This window comes from Salmo salar, chromosome 19 (genome assembly GCF_965601325.2).
Source record: "Salmo salar chromosome 19, fSalSal1, whole genome shotgun sequence".
NCBI classification, from domain to species: domain Eukaryota; kingdom Metazoa; phylum Chordata; class Actinopteri; order Salmoniformes; family Salmonidae; genus Salmo; species Salmo salar.
Window position 1 is genome coordinate 71,061,756 of NC_138309.1, and position 18,418 is coordinate 71,080,173.

An 18,418-nucleotide genomic window follows, 5' to 3' on the forward strand; every position below is an offset into this window, starting at 1 on the left:
ATTTCCATAAAACTGTCAGAGAAGGATGTTAAACTCTTCCTTAGTGACAGTTTTGAAGTCAACAACTTTTTTCTTCTCTGCTAGCCAGCCCTTGAAGCAACGCACAGCCCAGTTTGTATTCTTAACTGTGTTTTTTTCGTTGCCTTCTTTTCTCTGTCATTCAATGCGGTATCCTCTAAATCTGCATGCCTGGGTATTATTGCCATCTCTTTTTCCAATTCATCCATAGTCATGCCGCCGAAAAGATCAAAATAAATGTTCCACTCATCCATTTTAGTTTTCGCAAGAAAGTATCTATTTAGCCAGTCAACTGAAAAGTTTTTGTATGTTGCTATGACAACCAGCTCAATTTGGTGTCAGTGTCGTTCAGACACATTCACTTTATATGGGACGGTGGAGATCGCACTTCAATATTGAAAATGTCAGAGAGACAGACAGCAAGGTTTATACAAATCTCTGCTGTTGAAAACCAAATGCTAGTCTAAATGAAATGGGAGATAATGTCTAAATGCTTTTTATAGTGGAGGTCAAGTTTATACATTTCCTGGCAGGGTTGATGAGACAGTGGATTGCGCAGTGAGATGGAACTGAGTAAATAGGCATTTCAATGTTATAGATTTAGCCGGTGGTAACTTGTGAAATAGTGTTAGGTTGCGTCAATTCGAATCTGGTGTCAGGACAAAGAGAAACTCTGGTCTCTAGTACTGTTTCACAGCTGTTTATTAAGCTAAGTAAATAGTGATAAATGCAATGTTCGTATAAACGGGTTCACTTTAACACCTCGCAGGGCAGACAGAGAACTGAAATGACATCATAAGTTCTTCCTTAAATACTTCTTGACAGACGTAGTTCCCTCTCCCTGAGGGCCTGTCATAGTAGAGGCGTGGGTGTGATTTAGACTTACTCCAGCCTATCGTTGGCGTGCAGGCTGGTCCAAGCCTCTAGACGCATCTTTGTTGCCAAGCATAGTTGTCTTCTAGCTTATCTTCGTGTGTGTACCCGAGAGTCAGACACCCAAGGACAGTGCCTGTTCTTGTGCCACAGCCATTCTCCCCTCTATCAGTTCCTCACATACACCTGTCCTTGAGTGGCCCCACAACCAGGCATTGTGTGTGTGTGTGTGTGTGTGTGTGTGTGTGTGTGTGTGTGTGTGTGTGTGTGTGTGTGTGTGTGTGTGTGTGACGAGTCTACTCAGCCTACACTACTAGCCAGCAACCCTCCAGTTAGTCATGTCTATTATATGTCGCTCAATCTATGTTAATACAATATAAACCTTTTATGTTTAGCATTAGTATTCATAAGTTATGCACCACAACTAATTTTATTATATAGGTTTAAATAGTTGTATTATATTGGTTATGCAAACAAATAGTTGGTTAAACCCTAACAATAGACACCGCCTGGAATGTGTTTTTAACCAATCAGCATTCAGGATTAGACCCACCATATAATATGATTAATAAAACAGGAAAAACAGAATTCTGACTGCACTGGCCCTTTTAATACTCTATAATTTCAAAGCAAGTGTCCACAAAAAGCCCTGAATCACTGGAGGTCAAAAAATATAATGCATGTGGTTTTATAGGTTTTGGAGCTGTGATGTCATGTAAACAGTATTGAATATTTTTATTTATTTTTATTTCACCTTTATTTAACCAGGGAGGCTAGTTGAGAACAAGTTCTCATTTGCAACTGCAACCTGGCCAAGATAAAGCATAGCAATTCGACACATACAACAACACAGAGTTACACATGGAATAAACAAAGCATACAGTCAATAATACAGTAGAACAAAGTTAAACAAAAAGTCTATATACAGTGAGTGCAAATGAGGTAAGTTAAGGCAATAAATAGGCCATGGTATCGAAGTAATTACAATATAGCAATTAAACACTGGAATGGTAAATGTGCAGAAGATGAATGTACAAGTAGTGATCGATTGAATATCATGCATTTAGTTTTACTTGCGTTTAAGAGCAGTTGGAGGCCACGGAAGGAGAGTTGTATGGCATTGAAGCTCGTCTGGAGGTTAGTTAACCCCTGTGCGGCCTGACATCCAGCGAAAAATCATATCGCCATTAGCAAAACAAAATGTAATTTTTTTTTTTTTTTATTTTTTTCAAATTATATCGTTTTATAGATACACCTCTCCTGAATCGAACCACGTTGTCCGATTTCAAAAAGGCTTTACAGCAAAAGCAAAACATTAGATTATGTTAGAGGAGTATATCGTAAAAGTAGCCACATAGCCATTTTCCGACCAACCACATGCATCACAAATAACCAAAAAACAGCTAAATGCAGCACTAACCTTTGACAATCTTCATCAGATGACACACCTAGGACATCATGTTACACAATACATGCATTCTTTTGTTCGATAAAGTTCATATTTATATATAAAAACAGCATTTTACATCGGTGCGTAACGTTGACTAACTATTTTCCCTCAAATGCATCCGATGAAACAGAGCTACAATTTACTAAATTACTATTCGAAAACATTTTAAAAATGTAATATTGTGATTCTAAGATTTATAGATGAATATCTCTTGAAAGCACCTGTAATGCCAGATTTAAAATTAACTTTACTGGGTAATCATACTTTGCGATGAAAGGGGATGCGATACTCTGAAAAATAGGCTAACGTTACAGGTCAGCGCCATCTTGGAACAATCGCATATCACATCTAGTCTTGTATACTATTTTCAATAATCCCTTACCTTTGGTTGTCTTCATCAGAAAGCACTTCCAGGTATCCCAGGTCCACAACAGATGTATTTTCGTTCGAAAAAATTACTCCTTTATGTTCCAAGAGCTTGTTCTTGTTAGCGCGTCTGAAGGCTGATCCAAATTCTCCGTCGGCCGCGGGACAGCCATTTCGAGAAAATGCATTTTTTTCCCATTTAGGTTCGTTCAAACATGTCAAACGTTGTATAACATAAATCTTCAGTGCGTTTTTCAACAAGAGAGCCAATAAGATTCGAGGGGGACGATTGCATTGTGTTTCAAAACGTTTCGAAAGGGGAGGGTAACCAGGGGCGCCGGTGTCATAATGGTGATGGCCCTCTCCGTGTGACCACGTTCCACAGCGTCTCATTCATTCAGTTTTAACAGTAGGAGACTCAAACCACTTTGTAAAGACTGGGGACATCTAGTGGAAGCAATAGGAAGTGCTCAATGAACCATAGCTCACGGTGTGATTAATAGGCAACGTGATGAAGTTGAGTTCGCAATTCAGAATTCCACTTCCTGTTTCCATCTGTCTCGGGGTTTTGACTGCCATATGAGTTCTGTTATACTCACAGACACCATTCAAACTGTTTTAGAAACTTTAGGGTGTTTTCTATCCACAAGTATTAATTATATGCATATCCTAGCTTCTGAGTTTGAGTAGTAGGCCGTTTAAAATGGGCACAAATTCTTTTCAAAATGCGCTGTGGCGCCCCCTAGCCTAGGCGACCGTCAAGAGGTTTTAACACAGTGTCCAAAGAGGAGCCAGAAGTATACAGAATGGTGACGTCTGCATAGAGGTGGATCAGAGAATCACCAGCAGCAAGAGCAACATCATTGATGTATACAGAGAAGAGAGTCGGCCCGGGAATTGAACCCTGTGGCACCCCCATCGAGACTGCCAGAGGTCCGGACAACAGGCACTCCTATTTGACACACTGAACTCTATCAGAGAAGTAGTTGGTAAACCAGGCGAGGCAATCATTTGAGAAACCAAGGCTGTCGAGTCTGCCAATAAGAATGTGGTGATTGACAGAGTTGAAAGCCTTGGCCAGGTCGATGAATACGGCTGCACAGTAATGTCTCTTATCGATGGCAGTTATGATGTCATTTAGGACCTTGAGCGTGGCTGAGGTGCACCCATGACCAGCTCTGAAACCAGATTGCATAGCGGAGAAGGTACGGTGGGATTTGAAATGGTCGGTAATCTGTTTGTTAACTCCTCTTCAAAGGGAGTGGCACTAGACCCAAACTGCTACAGACCTATATCTATCCTACCCTGTCTTTCTAAGGTCTTCGAAAGCCAAGTTAACAAACAGATTACCGACCATTTCAAATCCCACCGTACCTTCTCCGCTATGCAATCTGGTTTCCAATCTTTGGGAATCTCAGACGATACGATGGAGGGGTTGAACAGGCTAGTGATAGGGGTTGCAACAATTTCGGCAGATAATTTTAGAAATAGAGGGTCTAGATTGTCTATCCTGGCTGATTTGTAGGGGTCCAGATTTTGCAGCTCTTTCAGAACATCAGCTATCTGGATTTGGTTGAAGGAGAAATGGTGGGGGCTTTGACGGGTTGCTGTGGAGGGTGCCGGGCAGTTGACCGGGGTAGGGCTAGCCAGGTGGAAAGCATGGCCAGCCGTAGAGAAATGCTTATTGAAATTCTCAATTATAGTGGATTTATCGGTGGTAACAGTGTTTCCTAGCCTCAGAGCAGTGGGCAGCTGGGAGGAGGTGCTCTTATTCTCCATGGACTTTACAGTGTCCCGGAACTTTTTTGAGTTTTTACTACAGGATGCAAATTTCTGAATATGGAGGGGAAAAGAAAAGGATTTCCATGTAGCTCTGTTTTCGGTGTGTATTTATTTATGTTATTTAACTAGGCAAGTCAGTTAAGAACGAACTCTTATTTACAATAATGGCCTACCAAAAGGCCCCCTGTGGGGACAGTGGCTGGGATTAAAAAATAAATAAAAATACACACTACCATTCAAATTTTTGTGGTCACTTAAAAATGTCCTTGTTTTTGAATGAAAAGCAAATTTTTTTTGTCCATTAAAATAACATCAAATTGATCAGAATTACAGTGTAGACATTGTTAATGTTGTACATGACTATTGTAGCTGGAAAGCCAGATTTTTTTTAATGCAATATCTACGTAGGTGTACAGAGGCCCATTATCAGCAACCATCACTCCTGTGTTCCAATGGCACGTTGTGTTAGCTAATCCAAGTTTATCATTTCAAAAGACTAATTGGTCATTAGAAAACCCTTTTGCAATGATGTTAGCACAGCTGAAAACTGATGTTCTGATTAAAGAAGCAATAAAACTGGCCTTCTTTAGACTAGTTGAGCATCAACATTTGTGGGTTCGATTACAGGCTCAAAATGGCCAGAAACAAAGCCCTTCTGAAACTCATCAATCTATTATTGTTCTGAGAAATGAAGGCTATTCCATGTGAGAAATTGCCAAGTAACTGAAGATCTCGTACAACGCTGTGTACTACTCCCTTCACAGAACAGCGCAAACTGGCTCTAACCAGAATAGAAAGAACGGGAGACACCGGTGCACAACTGAGCAAGAGGAAAGGTACATTAGAGTGTCTAGAAACAGTCACCTCACAAGTCCTCAACTGGCAGCTTCATTAAATAGTACCCGCAAAATACCAGTCTCAACATCAACAGTGAAGAGGCGACTCCGGGATGCTGGCCTTCTAGGCAGAGCTGCAAAGAAAAAGCCATGTCTCAGACTGGCCAATAAAAAGAAAAGATTAAGATGTGCAAAATAACACAGACACTGGACAGAAGGAAGATTGTAAAAAAAAAAAGTGTTACGGGCAGACGAATCTAAGTTTGAGGTGTTCGGATCACAAAGAAGAACATTCGTGAGATGCAGAAAAAATGAAAAGATGCTGGAGGACTGCTTGATGCCATCTGTCAAGAGTGGTGGAAGCAATATGATGGTCTGGGGGTGCTTTGGTGGTGGCAAAGTGGGATATTTGGTCAGGGTAAAAGGAATCTTGAAGAAGGAAGGCTATCACTCCATTTTGCAACGCCATGCCATACCCTGTGGACGGCGTTTAATTGGAGCCAATTTCCTCCTACAACAGGACAATGACCCAAAGCACAGCTCCAAACTATGCAATAGCTATTTAGGGAAGAAGCAGTATTCTGTCTATAATGGAGTGGCCAGCACAGTCACCGGATCTCAACCCTATTGAGCTGTTGTGGGAGCAGTTTGACCATATGGCACGTAAGAAGTGCCCATCAAGCCAATCCAACTTGTTGGAGGTACTTCAGGAAATCTCTTCAGATTACCTCAACAAATTGACACCTAGAATGCCAAATGCCTGCAAGGCTGTAATTGTTGCAAATGGAGGATTATTTGGTGAATGCAAAGTTTGAAGGACACAATTATTATTTCAATTAAAAATCATTATTTATAACCTTGTCAACGTCTTGACTATATTTTCTATTCATTTTGCAAATCATTTCATGTATGTTTTCATGGAAAACAAGGACATTTCTAAGTGACCCCAAACTTTTGAACGGTAGTGTATATAGGACAAAACACACATCACGACAAGAGAGACAACACAACACTACATGAAGAGAGACCTAAGACGCCAACATAGCATGGTAGCAACACAACAACACAGGATGGTAGCAACACAACATGACAACAACATAGTAGCAACACAACATGGTAGCAGCACAAAACATGGTACAAGCATTATTGGGCACAAACAGCACCAAGGGCAAGAAGGTAGAGACAACAATATATCACGCAAAGCAGCCACAACTGTTAGTAAGAGTTTACCTGATTTGAGTCTTTGAATGAAGAGATTGAGATAAAACTGTCCAGATTGAGTGTTTTTTTCAGCACGTTCCAGTCACTAGCTGCAGCAAACTGAAAAGAGGAGCGACCCAGGGATGTGTGTGCTTTGGGGACCTTTAACAGAATGTGACTGGCAGAACGGGTGTTGTATGTGGAGGATGAGGGCTGCAGTAGATACCTCAGATCGGGGGAGTGAGGCCTAAGAGGGTTTTATAGAGATCACCAGTTTACAGAGGGGGGGTGGAAGCTACGCTAAAGCAAACAAGGCAACCCGACTTTCCATGAGGGGTCAAATGTGGGACTCATAATCAATGGCAACAACGGTTAAAAGTTACACCTCTCTTTCACTCCCACACTACCTTGTCAATAAACCTCATGCATTAGTCTTGCATGAAAGGGAAACTTATTCTCCTGTTCCATAAATGCTCTCATTTCATCTTTCGAGACTATTTTCACAATTCTTTCACCTGGAACCGTTTTGGAAATGTCATACCCCAAGGTTGTCTTTGGAGTGAAAATGGATTAAGATGTGTTCTAACTTCAAGTTCTTGCACCCTTAGACAGGAAACTTGTACTCCCATCCATACCATTACAATTTCTAACAAATTATTTCTTCCTCTCTCCCTCTCATCATTCCCCTCTTCTCACCTCTCCCTGCCTTTTCCTATTTTTCTCCCCATCTCCATCCCCCTCTTCTCCCTCCCCTCTCCATCTCTCTCTCCTCCAGGGGTAGGAGCGGACCATGGCAGGCCACTGTGTCGGAAGGCCAAGGACCTGAGGAAGGAGCACCGGCTGAAGAAGAAGCAGAAGAGACAGCAGGTGGGGGGGGTGGTGTCCCGGCCTCTGCAACCTCTAACCCCGCCACACCCGACCAGCTAAGCCAACCCAAAGCCCTGGAGAAGTTCATCAACGAATCCTTGCCCGATAGTCCTCTGCTCCATTTCGAGGTAAGAGTGCGAGAGTCTACAGATTTGAGGGAACTATATAAGTGTAAGTAATACAGTGATGGCTCCACTTAGCCTTCCAATGGATTTAGATGAGTTTCCTCCATACTGCTTTACGGCTATCCACTTCCAAAGGATCTACCTTCAGACCAGGCCAGAGAGGCTTCTTCCTGCTTCCCTGAACCAGTGACTTTACCATGTGTGCCTGTGGGGAGGATGGTGCAGCTGGAGTGGAAAATGCTGTGCTTCACAACACAAACTCAACCAAATGACAGCGTGACAGCACATATTGGGTCAGGTTACCCCAACTAATCACATTAAAACCATTGCGCAGAGCTCAGCATTGTTTATAAGAGATGGAAATGAACATTTGACTCAGGGTTCTACTGCAGGCAGGTTACGTCCCAAATGGCACTCTATTCTATTTATGGTGCACTACTTTTGACCAAGGCCTTGGGAAAGAAAAATAAATGTCCCTTTCCAGTATAAAATATTGAACCATCTTCACTTTTGCTGAGGTTGGTAGAGTCTAGAGTGATGTCAGTTTTGTCAGTACTTCCTCAGAGTCCGATGAACTCGTGGATACAATTTTTATGTCTAGTATGAAGGAAGTTAGAGGTAGTTTTGTGAATCAATGCTAACTAGCGTTACCCATGGACTTCCAGTCATTGTGCTAACACTTTAGCAGGGGCCTGTTCGGGATGATATAACATCACAGATAGTTCAGAATCCAATAGAAGTATATTGTGTAGAACAGATAGTACTTCCTGTCATGTAGAATAGAGAATTGTGTCAGTCTGCTCTTTTTATGCTTTATTTATCTCTATTGACAACCTTTACAGTGTTAGTTTCATCAGCTGTTATAGAATTATATAATACAAAGGAAAAAGGTTAGTTTGACTGCACTGGCCCTTTTAAAGAATCCTGTAAGAGTCTGATGACTTCCACAGGCTTCAAGCTTCCTTTTAAGAGGCATTTTCTCAGCTACTGTTGAAGTCGGGAAGTTTACATACATTTAGGTTGGAGTCATTAAAACTTGTTTTTCAATCACTACTGGGTGATGCAACAGGAAAACGACCCAAAACACACAAGTAAATCAACAACAGAATGGCTTCAACAGTAGAAAATATGCCTTCTGGAGTGGCCCAGTCAGAGTCCTGACCTCAACCCGATTTGAGATGCTGTGGCATGACCTCAAGAGAGCAGTTCACACCAGACATCCCAAGAATATTGCTGAACTGAAACAGTTCTGTAAAGAGGAATGGTCCAAAATTCCTTCTGACTGTTGTGCGGGTCTGATCCGCAACTACAAAAACGTTTGGTTGAGGTTATTGCTACCAAAGGAGGGTCAACCAGTTATTAAATCCAAGGGATCACATACTTTTCCCACCCTGCACTGTGAATGTTTACACGGTGTGATCAAAAAAGACATGAAAACATATTGTTCGCGTGTTATTAGTTTAAGCAGACTGTTTGTCTATTGTTGTGACATAGTTGAAGATCAGATAAAATTGTATGACCAATTTACAGTTGAAGTCGGAAGTTTGCTTAATTTAATGTTTACATAATTCAATTTACATATTGTAGTCATTAAAACTCGTTTTTCAACCACTCCACACATTTCTTGTTAATAACCTGTTGGGGCTCGGGGGCAGTATTGAGACATTTTGAAAAAAATATGTGCCCATTTTTAACTGCCTCCTACACCAACTCAGAAGCTAGGATATGCATATTATTAACACATTCAGATAGAAAACACTCTGAATTTTCTAAAACAGTTTGAATGGTGTCTGTAAGTATAACAAAACTCATATTGCAGGCAAAAACCTGTGAAAAATAGATAAAAAAATAAATGTGAATTTTGTGACTGTACTATTTAGTGTCATTGTTTTATAGATACCATAGTGAGAAAGGATTCATTTCGCAACACCTACGGCTTCCACTAGATGTCAACGATCTTTATAAAGTTGTTTGAAGCGTCTATGATAAACAGAGAGCAAATTAGAATCCAAGGAAGTTGACATGTCATCACTTCATTTTTTTGCGCCTGCGCATAAATCTGAGAAGCGTGAGTTTTTCATCATTGTTTATCTAGACATAGGATAGGTTGTGTGAAAATATTACTGATGTTTAACGTTAAAAATGGACCAAAAGATTAATGCTAAACAACATTTGACATGTTTGAACGAACATAAATAGATTATTTACTAGGTTTTTTTAGCTTTTCGGCGTGATTTTACACTCCCCCCACCACGTTTGTGGGAGCATAAAGAACGCTAAGTACTTGGTGTTATTTGGACATAAATTTGTCAAAAGAAACCACATTTGTTCCGGACCTGGGATGCCTTCCGGACCTGGGATGCCTGCCTTCTGATGGAGATAATCAAAGGTAAGGGGATATTTACAATGTTATTATCGATTTTAGATGATGCTAACTGTATAGCATAGCATATTGTTCTTAGCATAACACCCCGTTTATTGCAAAATGTGATTTCCCAGTAAAGTTATTTTGAGATCTGGCCATTCGGTAGCAATTACGAGATGATAATATATTATTCTTTGAATGACAATCTTATAATTTACCAATGTTTTCGAATAGTAATTTTGTTATGTTCACTGGAAGCAATCTGAATCTGAATTTCACGCTACTGTAAAATGCTGTTTTTGGATATAAATATGAACTTGATGGAACAAAAAATGCATGTATTGTATAACATAATGTCCTAGGAGTGTCATCTGATGGAGATTGACAAAGGTTAGTACATAATTCTAGCTGGTTTCTGCTTTTGGTGACGCCTGACCTTGAATTGAAAATGGATATTTGTACTTTTGTGGCTATGTACTGTCCTAACATAATCTAACTTTATGCTTTTGCCGTAAAGCCTCTTTGAAAATCGAACAATGTGGTTAGATTAAGGAGATGTTTATCTTTTAAATTGTGTAAAATAGTTGATTGTTTGAGAAATTGAAATTATTAGATTTTTGATGTTTTGAATTTCCAGCCTTGTTAGCAATCCCGACTCGGGGTTCATTGCTAACCTGTAGCCCCAACAGGTTTTTAACAAACTATATTTTTGGCAAGTCAGTTAGGACATCTACTTTGTGCATGGCACAAGTCATTTTTCCAACAATTGTTTACAGACAGGTTATTTCACTTATAATTCACTGTATCACAATTCCAGTGGGTCAGAAGTTTACATTCACTAAATTGACTGTGCCTTTAAACAGCTTGGAAAATTCCAGAAAATGTCATGGTTTTAGAAGCTTCTGATAGGCTAACTGACATCATTTGAGTCTATTGGAGGTGTACCTGTGGATGTATTTCAAGGTCTACCTTCAAACTCAGTGCCTCTTTGCTTGACATCATGGGAAAATCAAAGGAAATCAGCCAAGACCTCAGAAAAAAATTGTAGACCTACACAAGTCTGGTTCATCCTTGGGAACAAGTTCCAAACGCCTGAAGGTACTTCATCTTATGTAGCAAAATTTTTACATTGTATAAAGGTAGAGACTCAGAGCTACAAAATGGTAATCATACACTGCATTTTTGACGAACAATGGGAATAAAATTCTGCTTTGAAAGTTGATAAACTTGTAAACTCACTTTTGAGAAAATGGCATTTGAATGTTTTGGTACCTAGTGAAGAGCTGTTCTTTGTCTACACCCATTCAGCATCGTTCCCACCCTCTTAAAACTTCTCTAGGGTAGGGGGCAGTATTTTGAAGTCCAGATGAAAGGCGTGCCGTAGTAAACTGCCTGCTACTCAGGCTCAGAAGGTAGGATATGCATATTATTAGTAGATGTGGATAGAACACACTCTGAAGTTTCTAAAACGGTTTGAATGATGTCTGTGAGTATAACAGAACTCACATGGCAGGCAAAAACCTGAGAAAAATCCAACCAGGAAGTGTGGACATTTGAGGTTTGTAGTTTTTCACGTGATTGCCTATACAATATACAGTGACTTAGGGTTCATTTTGCACTTCCTAAGGCTTCCACTAGATGTCAACAGTCTTTAGAACCTTGTTTCATGCTTCTACTGTTACTGGGGAGAGAATAAGAGCTGACTCAACAAGTGGACTGCCTGAGGCCAATGAGTTGTTTACTGCGCCGTCACGCAGGCGCGCCGTTCCTTCTTTTTCCTCTGTAATGAATATGCTATTGTCCGGTTGGAATATTATCGAATATTTATGATAAAAAGACCCTAAGGATTGATTGTAAACATCGTTTGACATGTTTCTACGAATGGTAATGGAACTTTTTGACTTTTCGTCTAGGGTTTTGCGCTCTCGCATTGTGCCTTTGAACTAGTGATCTGAACGTGTGAACAAAATGGAGGTATTTTGACATAAATATGGAGTTTATCGAACAAAACAAACATTTCTTGTGGAAGTGGGAGGCCTGGGAGTGCATTCCGATGAAGATCAGCAAAGGTAAGTGTTAACGGAATTTTTATATCAGTAAGTGAAGATTTATAATACTATTTCAGAGTTTTGTTGACTCCAGAACTTGGCGGGTAACTGTATTGCTTGCTTTGATGGCTAAGCTCTGTACTCAGAATATTGAACAATGTGCTTTCGCCGTAAAGCTATTTTGAAATCTGACACAGCGGTTGCATTAAGGAGAATTGTATCTATAATTCTTTCAATAACTGTTGTAAATTTTCTCAACGTTTATGATGAGTATTTTTGTAAATTGATGTGCTCATTCACCGGTAGTTTTGGAGGCACAACATTTTCTGAACATCACCCGCCAATGTAAAATGGGGTTTTTGGATATAAATATGAACTTTATCGAGTAAAATATACATGTATTGTGTAACATTGAGTCCTGGGAGTGTCATCTGATGAAGATCGTCAAAGGTTAGGGATTAATTTTAGCTGTATTTCTGGTTTTTGTGACGCCTCTCCTTGCTTGGAAAATGGCTGTGTGGTTTTTCTTGTCTCGGCGCTTTCCTAACATAATCTAATGTTATGCTTTTGCCATAAAGCCTTTTTGAAATCGACAATGTGGTTGGATTAACGAGAAGTGTATCTTTAAAATGGGATATAACCGTTGTATGTTTGAGAAATTTGAATTATGAGATTTTTGTTGTTTTCAATTTGGTGCCCTGCTATTTCACTGATTGTTGAATAGTGTGTCCCGCCCCAGAGAGGTTAAGCTTTAGCCCCTCCCATCTCGTTTCGCACTCGGCGTGTTCAGAGCGCACACTTGACGCTTTGGCCGATGATTTGTTTACCTCTAGATAACATGAAAACAGCCTAACCAGCTCTGCTGGCAACAATTTCATTACGTTTTTTTGCAGACATTTGCTGACACCGGCCATATTCAACGGGTGTTGTACACTTTAGCTTAAGACATGTAGCTAGGTAAACAATGAACCTAGCTAAGTAAACAACGTGTAAGATCATGCACGTCACATAATGTTAGCTAATGAGCCAGCCAGCTAACGTTAGCTAGTTAAACATCAATGAACATAGTGCCAAATCATGTTGTTACTACCCTGCATGGATCTGCTGGGAGCTAACCAACCAGGTTCAATGTTAGGTAGCTAACATTAGGCTATAACTAGCAAAGCAAACGGCTCTGGGATACGAATAATGTCATACAGATAACGTTAGCTAGGGAGCCAGACAGCTAATGTTAGCTACCTAGTTAACCTCTCTGCGCTAGGTGGGACGCCCGCCTACTCAACAGCCCTTGTAATCCCGTGGCGCGATATTCAAATACCTCAAAAATGCAAAAACTTCAATTTTTCAAACATATGACTATTTTACACCATTTTAAAGACAAGACTCTTGTTAATCTAACCACACTGTCCGATTTCAAAAAGGCTTTACAACGAAAGCAAAACATTAGATTATGTCAGCAGAGTACCAAGCCAGAAATAATCAGACACCCATTTTTCAAGCTAGCATTTAATGTCACATAAACCCAAACCACAGCTAAATGCAGCACTAACCTTTGATGATCTTCATCAGATGACACCCCTAGGACATTATGTTATACAATACATGCATGTTTTGTTCAATCAAGTTCATATTTATATCAAAAACCAGCTTTTTACATTAGCATGTGACTAGCATGTGACTAGCATTCCGACCGAACACTGCCGGTGAATTTACTAAATTACTCACGATAAACGTTCACAAAAAACATAACAATTATTTAAAGAATTATAGATACAGAACTCCTCTATGCACTCGCTATGTCCGATTTTAAAATAGCTTTTCGGTGAAAGCACATTTTGCAATATTCTCAGTAGATAGCCCGACATCACAGGGCTAGCTATTTAGACACCCAGCAAGTTTAGCACTCACCAAAGTCTGATTTACTATAAGAAAAATGTTATTACCTTTGCTGTTCTTCGTCAGAATGCACTCCCAGGACTTCTACTTCAATAACAAATGTTGGTTTGGTCCCAAATAATCCATTGTTATATCCAAATAGCGGCGTTTTGTTCGTGCGTTCAAGACACTATCCGAAAGGGTAAATAAGGGCGACGAGCACGGCGCATTTCGTGACAAAAAAATTCTAAATATTCCATTACCGTACTTCGAAGCATGTCAACCGCTGTTTAAAATCAATTTTTATGCCATTTTTCTCATAAAAAAGCGATAATATTCCGACTGGGAAAGCGTGTATACGTACAAAGAGAGAGAAAATAAAAACATCTCGTGCCCTCGTGCACGAGCCTGAGTCTCAGAGTACTCTGACCGGCCACTATCCAAACGCAATAATGTGTTTCAGCCTGGGGCTGCCTCGATATCATTCAGCTTTTTCCCGGGTTCTGAGAGCCTATGGGAGCCGTAGGAAGTGTCACGTTACAGCAAAGATCCTCAGTCTTCAATAAAAAGAGCCAAGATGAACAACAACTTATCAGACACGCCACTTCCTGTTCAGAATCTTCTCAGGTTTTTGCCTGCCATATGAGTTCTGTTATACTCACAGACACCATTCAAACAGTTTTAGAAACTTTAGGGTGTTTTCTATCCAAAGCCAATAATTATATGCATATTCTAGTTACTGGGCAGGAGTAGTAACCAGATTAAATCGGGTACATTTTGCAATATTCTAAGTACATAGCCCAGGCATCACGGGCTAGCTATTTAGACACCCGGCAAGTTTAGCACTCACCATAATCATATTTACTATTATAAAAGTTTGATTACCTTTTGTTGTCTTTGTCAGAATGCACTCCCAGGACTGCTACTTCAATAACAAATGTTGGTTTGGTCCAAAATAATCCATCGTTATATCCGAATAGCGGCGTTTTGTTCGTGCGTTCCAGACACTATCCGAAATAGTAAAGAAGTGTCGCGCGCATGGCGCAATTCGTGACAATAAAATTCTAAATATTCCATTACCGTACTTCGAAGCATGTCAACCGCTGTTCAAAATCAATTTTTACGCCATTTTTCTCGTAGAAAATCGATAATATTCCGACAGGGAATCTCCTTTTCGGCAAATAGAGGAAAAAATCACAAAGGCGGGGGCGGTCGGGTCACGCGCATAAGCCCAGAGTCCCTTGATCGGCCACTTGAGAAAGGCGATAATGTGTTTCAGCCTGGGGCTGGAATGACGACATTATGTTTTTTCCCGGGCTCTGAGAGCCTATGGAAGACGTGGGAAGTGTCACGTTAGAGCAGAGATCCTTAGTAAAAGATAGAGATGGAAAAGAAGTTCAAGAAATGGTCAGACAGGCCACTTCCTGTAAAGGAATCTCTCAGGTTTTGACCTGCCATTTGAGTTCTGTTATACTCACAGACACCATTCAAACAGTTTTAGAAACTTTAGGGTGTTTTCTATCCATATGTAATAACTATATGCATATTCTAGTTACTGGGTAGGAGTGGTAACCAGATTAAATCGGGTATGTTTTTTATCCAGCCGTGTCAATACTGCCCCCTAGCCCTAACAGGTTAAATAAAGGTTATACTAAGAGCATAACATTTCTACACCCTAATTTTCTAATTCTAGTCTAACCAATACCCAAATGGAGATTCAGTAAAAATCTCATTGATTTATCAAGACCAGTCTCCATGTGTGTCTCAGAGCAGGGCGAAACGGTGCTAAAATAGTTGTAGACTATCGCTTCTAACATTAATATGCTCTTTAAATCAATAAGATCTACACCACTTTTAACAGCACATTACTCAACACTAGTGAGACTCATGTCGCCTACGGTAGACCTACAGTATATTGAAAAATATGACGTGACTCTCCGCCAATAATTACATATAGAGGATTGGAGGATATTTCTGTAATTCAGTGATATTTATTCCCATAGTAATTCATTATGGATCCATAACTAAATAAACAATAGGATTTTGAAAAAATATTTGGATCATTATTTTATTAAAGAAAGCATAAAGATGCCATTATTAGTTACATTGTTTTAGTTTGAACGTGCAGACTGGCACTAAGAACAGAACAGCGGGAATGTTTCCCTTGTCAGCACCATTATTAGTGCAATGCCCCTTAAAGTGTTGCCAATGTGGCGGGGTGGGGGTCCAACCCCCCTCCCGTTCCCTCCTCCTCCGTTCCCCATGGGCTAAGTCTGTCTTCTGTGCATGGCTCTGCAGCCCATCCCGTGCCTTGAACCTCGCACGCTTTCAGTGGATACAGCTGGAGAACTGCAAGGCAATCCCATTGTGTGCCACTTGGGAGCCATGAACAATATGACCAATATATATTGTCCTGCTAATAACAGGGTTAGTAATATATCTGTGAGAATATCCAACAGGCTTTTATATAATTCTAAATTAATAATAATAATAATTGCTTTGTTTAAAAAATAACAATATTTTGGAGATAATTTTGTTTTCAAATAATGTAAAATGAGCGAGGAAAAAGGCCATTCTTGAACATGGGGTGAGACATTGTTACTAATTTGTAAATAAAGCCAGTTTGTTATTTAAAATGATTTATTTCTGTTTTTAGAGGGAGTGAAACAAAAAACCTACCATCATCTTATTGGTATCCCATTCGAGGGCGGCACAGGTATTGAACCAGCATCTGTAGCAACAGACCGTTGCGCCACACAGGCGCTCTATAACGTGACCGGTCGGGAGTGGCCTACAGTACTACAGTAAGAGCAAAATAATCCTAACAAAATACAATAATAAAAATGTTAGTGTAACAGCAGTTTTAGTAAGTAATACTGAAGTCGTGCACAATTATCGATTTCTATTTAGGTTTATGTCGCCCATTCATTGTCATAGACACAGTAGGACCCAAAAGCATAATCAGCGCTTTAACTTCGCTTTGCGCTGGTCTGGAGCAATGAAATGGTGACGCAGGGTCCCGTATTAAACCACAAATTACCTATCGTAGCATAATTGCAAAACTTTTAACTGAGCAACCGCTGTACACACAGTCATACTCCAGGGTTTATGTTAAAACCTTTTGGCACCGGACAAGTAACCAATAATATTTTAATTCGTCAGACATCTGAGAAATGTACCGGTCATCCTTATGCATTGGACGCGTAACCCATTAGGGCGTCCATCCACACAGCCAGCGCCATCAATAAACAAGGGATATTGGCCAAATGAAAGCCACATTTACCTGTCCTTAAAAACAGCCTATAACAAATTAATAAAACCTTGTGTTTCAATGTGTAGCATATGCAAAACTGTAAAGCCTATTGGTTTTTAGTTCATTAAAACAATTGTCAACCTCACAGTTCAGCTGTCGTAGATTTGACTAAATGCATCAGTGCATTGCAAGCATAGGTCTATAGGCTTTAGGCATCACTGTATGATATTAATATAAAAAATATATAAATGAAGAGAAACTTAGGCCTATCCCCAGAGAGAGCGAGATATATGCCAGACACCAACATGCATTTATTTTTTCCTTGTCAGATAGGCTACTGCATCTGCTATACAAATTCAGTGCCTTCAGAAAGTATTCATACCGCAGGACCTTTTCTACATTTTGTTGTTACAGCCTATATTTTAAATGTATAAAATGTTGGGGTTTTTTCTTTACTGGCCTGCACACAATATCCCATAATGTCAGTGGAATTATAGTTTTCAAAAAATGTATATAATTCAATAAAAGTTAAAAGCGGGATGTCTTGCGTCAACTAATTCAACCCCTTTATTATGGCAAGCCTAAATAAGTTCCGAAGTAAACATTTGCATAATATAACAAGTCACATAATAAGTTGCATGGACTCACACTGTGTGCAATAATAGTGTTTAACACTACCTTATCTCTGTACCCCACACATACAATTATCTACACTGCTCAAAAAAATTAAGTGAACACTAAAATAACACATCCTAGATCTGAATGAATGAAATAATCTTATTAAATACTTTTTTCTTTACATAGTTGAATGTGCTGACAACAAAATCACACAAAAATAATCAATGTAAATCCAATTTATCAACCCATGGAGGTCTGGATTTGGAGTCACACTCAAAATTAAAGTGGAAAACCACACTACAGGCTGATCCAACTTTGATGTAATGTCCTTAAAACAAGTCAAAATGAGGCTCAGTAGTGTGTGTGGCCTCCACGTGCCTGTATAACCTCCCTACAACGCCTGGGCATGCTCCTGACGAGGTGGCGGATGGTCTCCTGAGGGATCTCCTCCCAGACCTGGACTAAAGCATCCGCCAACTCCTGGACAGTCTGTGGTGCAACGTGGCATTGGTGGATGGAGCGAGACATGATGTCCCAGATGTGCTCAATTGGATTCAGGTCTGGGGAACGGGCGGGCCAGTCCATAGCATCAATGCCTTCCTCTTGCAGGAACTGCTGACACACTCCAGCCACTTGAGGTCTAGCATTGTCTTGCATTAGGAGGAACCCAGGGCCAACCGCACCAGCATATGGTCTCACAAGGGGTCTGAGGATCTCATCTCGGTACCTAATGGCAGTCAGG

At 40.1% G+C, this 18,418-nt stretch overlaps 1 pseudogene across 1 annotated transcript in view; it reads left to right on the forward strand.

Moving 5' to 3' along the window:
- Positions 1–5,981: 5,981 nt before the first annotated feature.
- Positions 5,982–18,418, forward strand: part of LOC106579438 (arginyl-tRNA--protein transferase 1-like) — a 181,879-nt pseudogene continuing 169,442 nt past the window's right edge. Inside the window, exons 1-2 of the transcript XR_014381576.1 lie at positions 5,982–5,988; positions 7,301–7,520. The product of XR_014381576.1 is annotated as an arginyl-tRNA--protein transferase 1-like (transcript). The remainder of the gene's footprint in view (positions 5,989–7,300; positions 7,521–18,418) is intronic.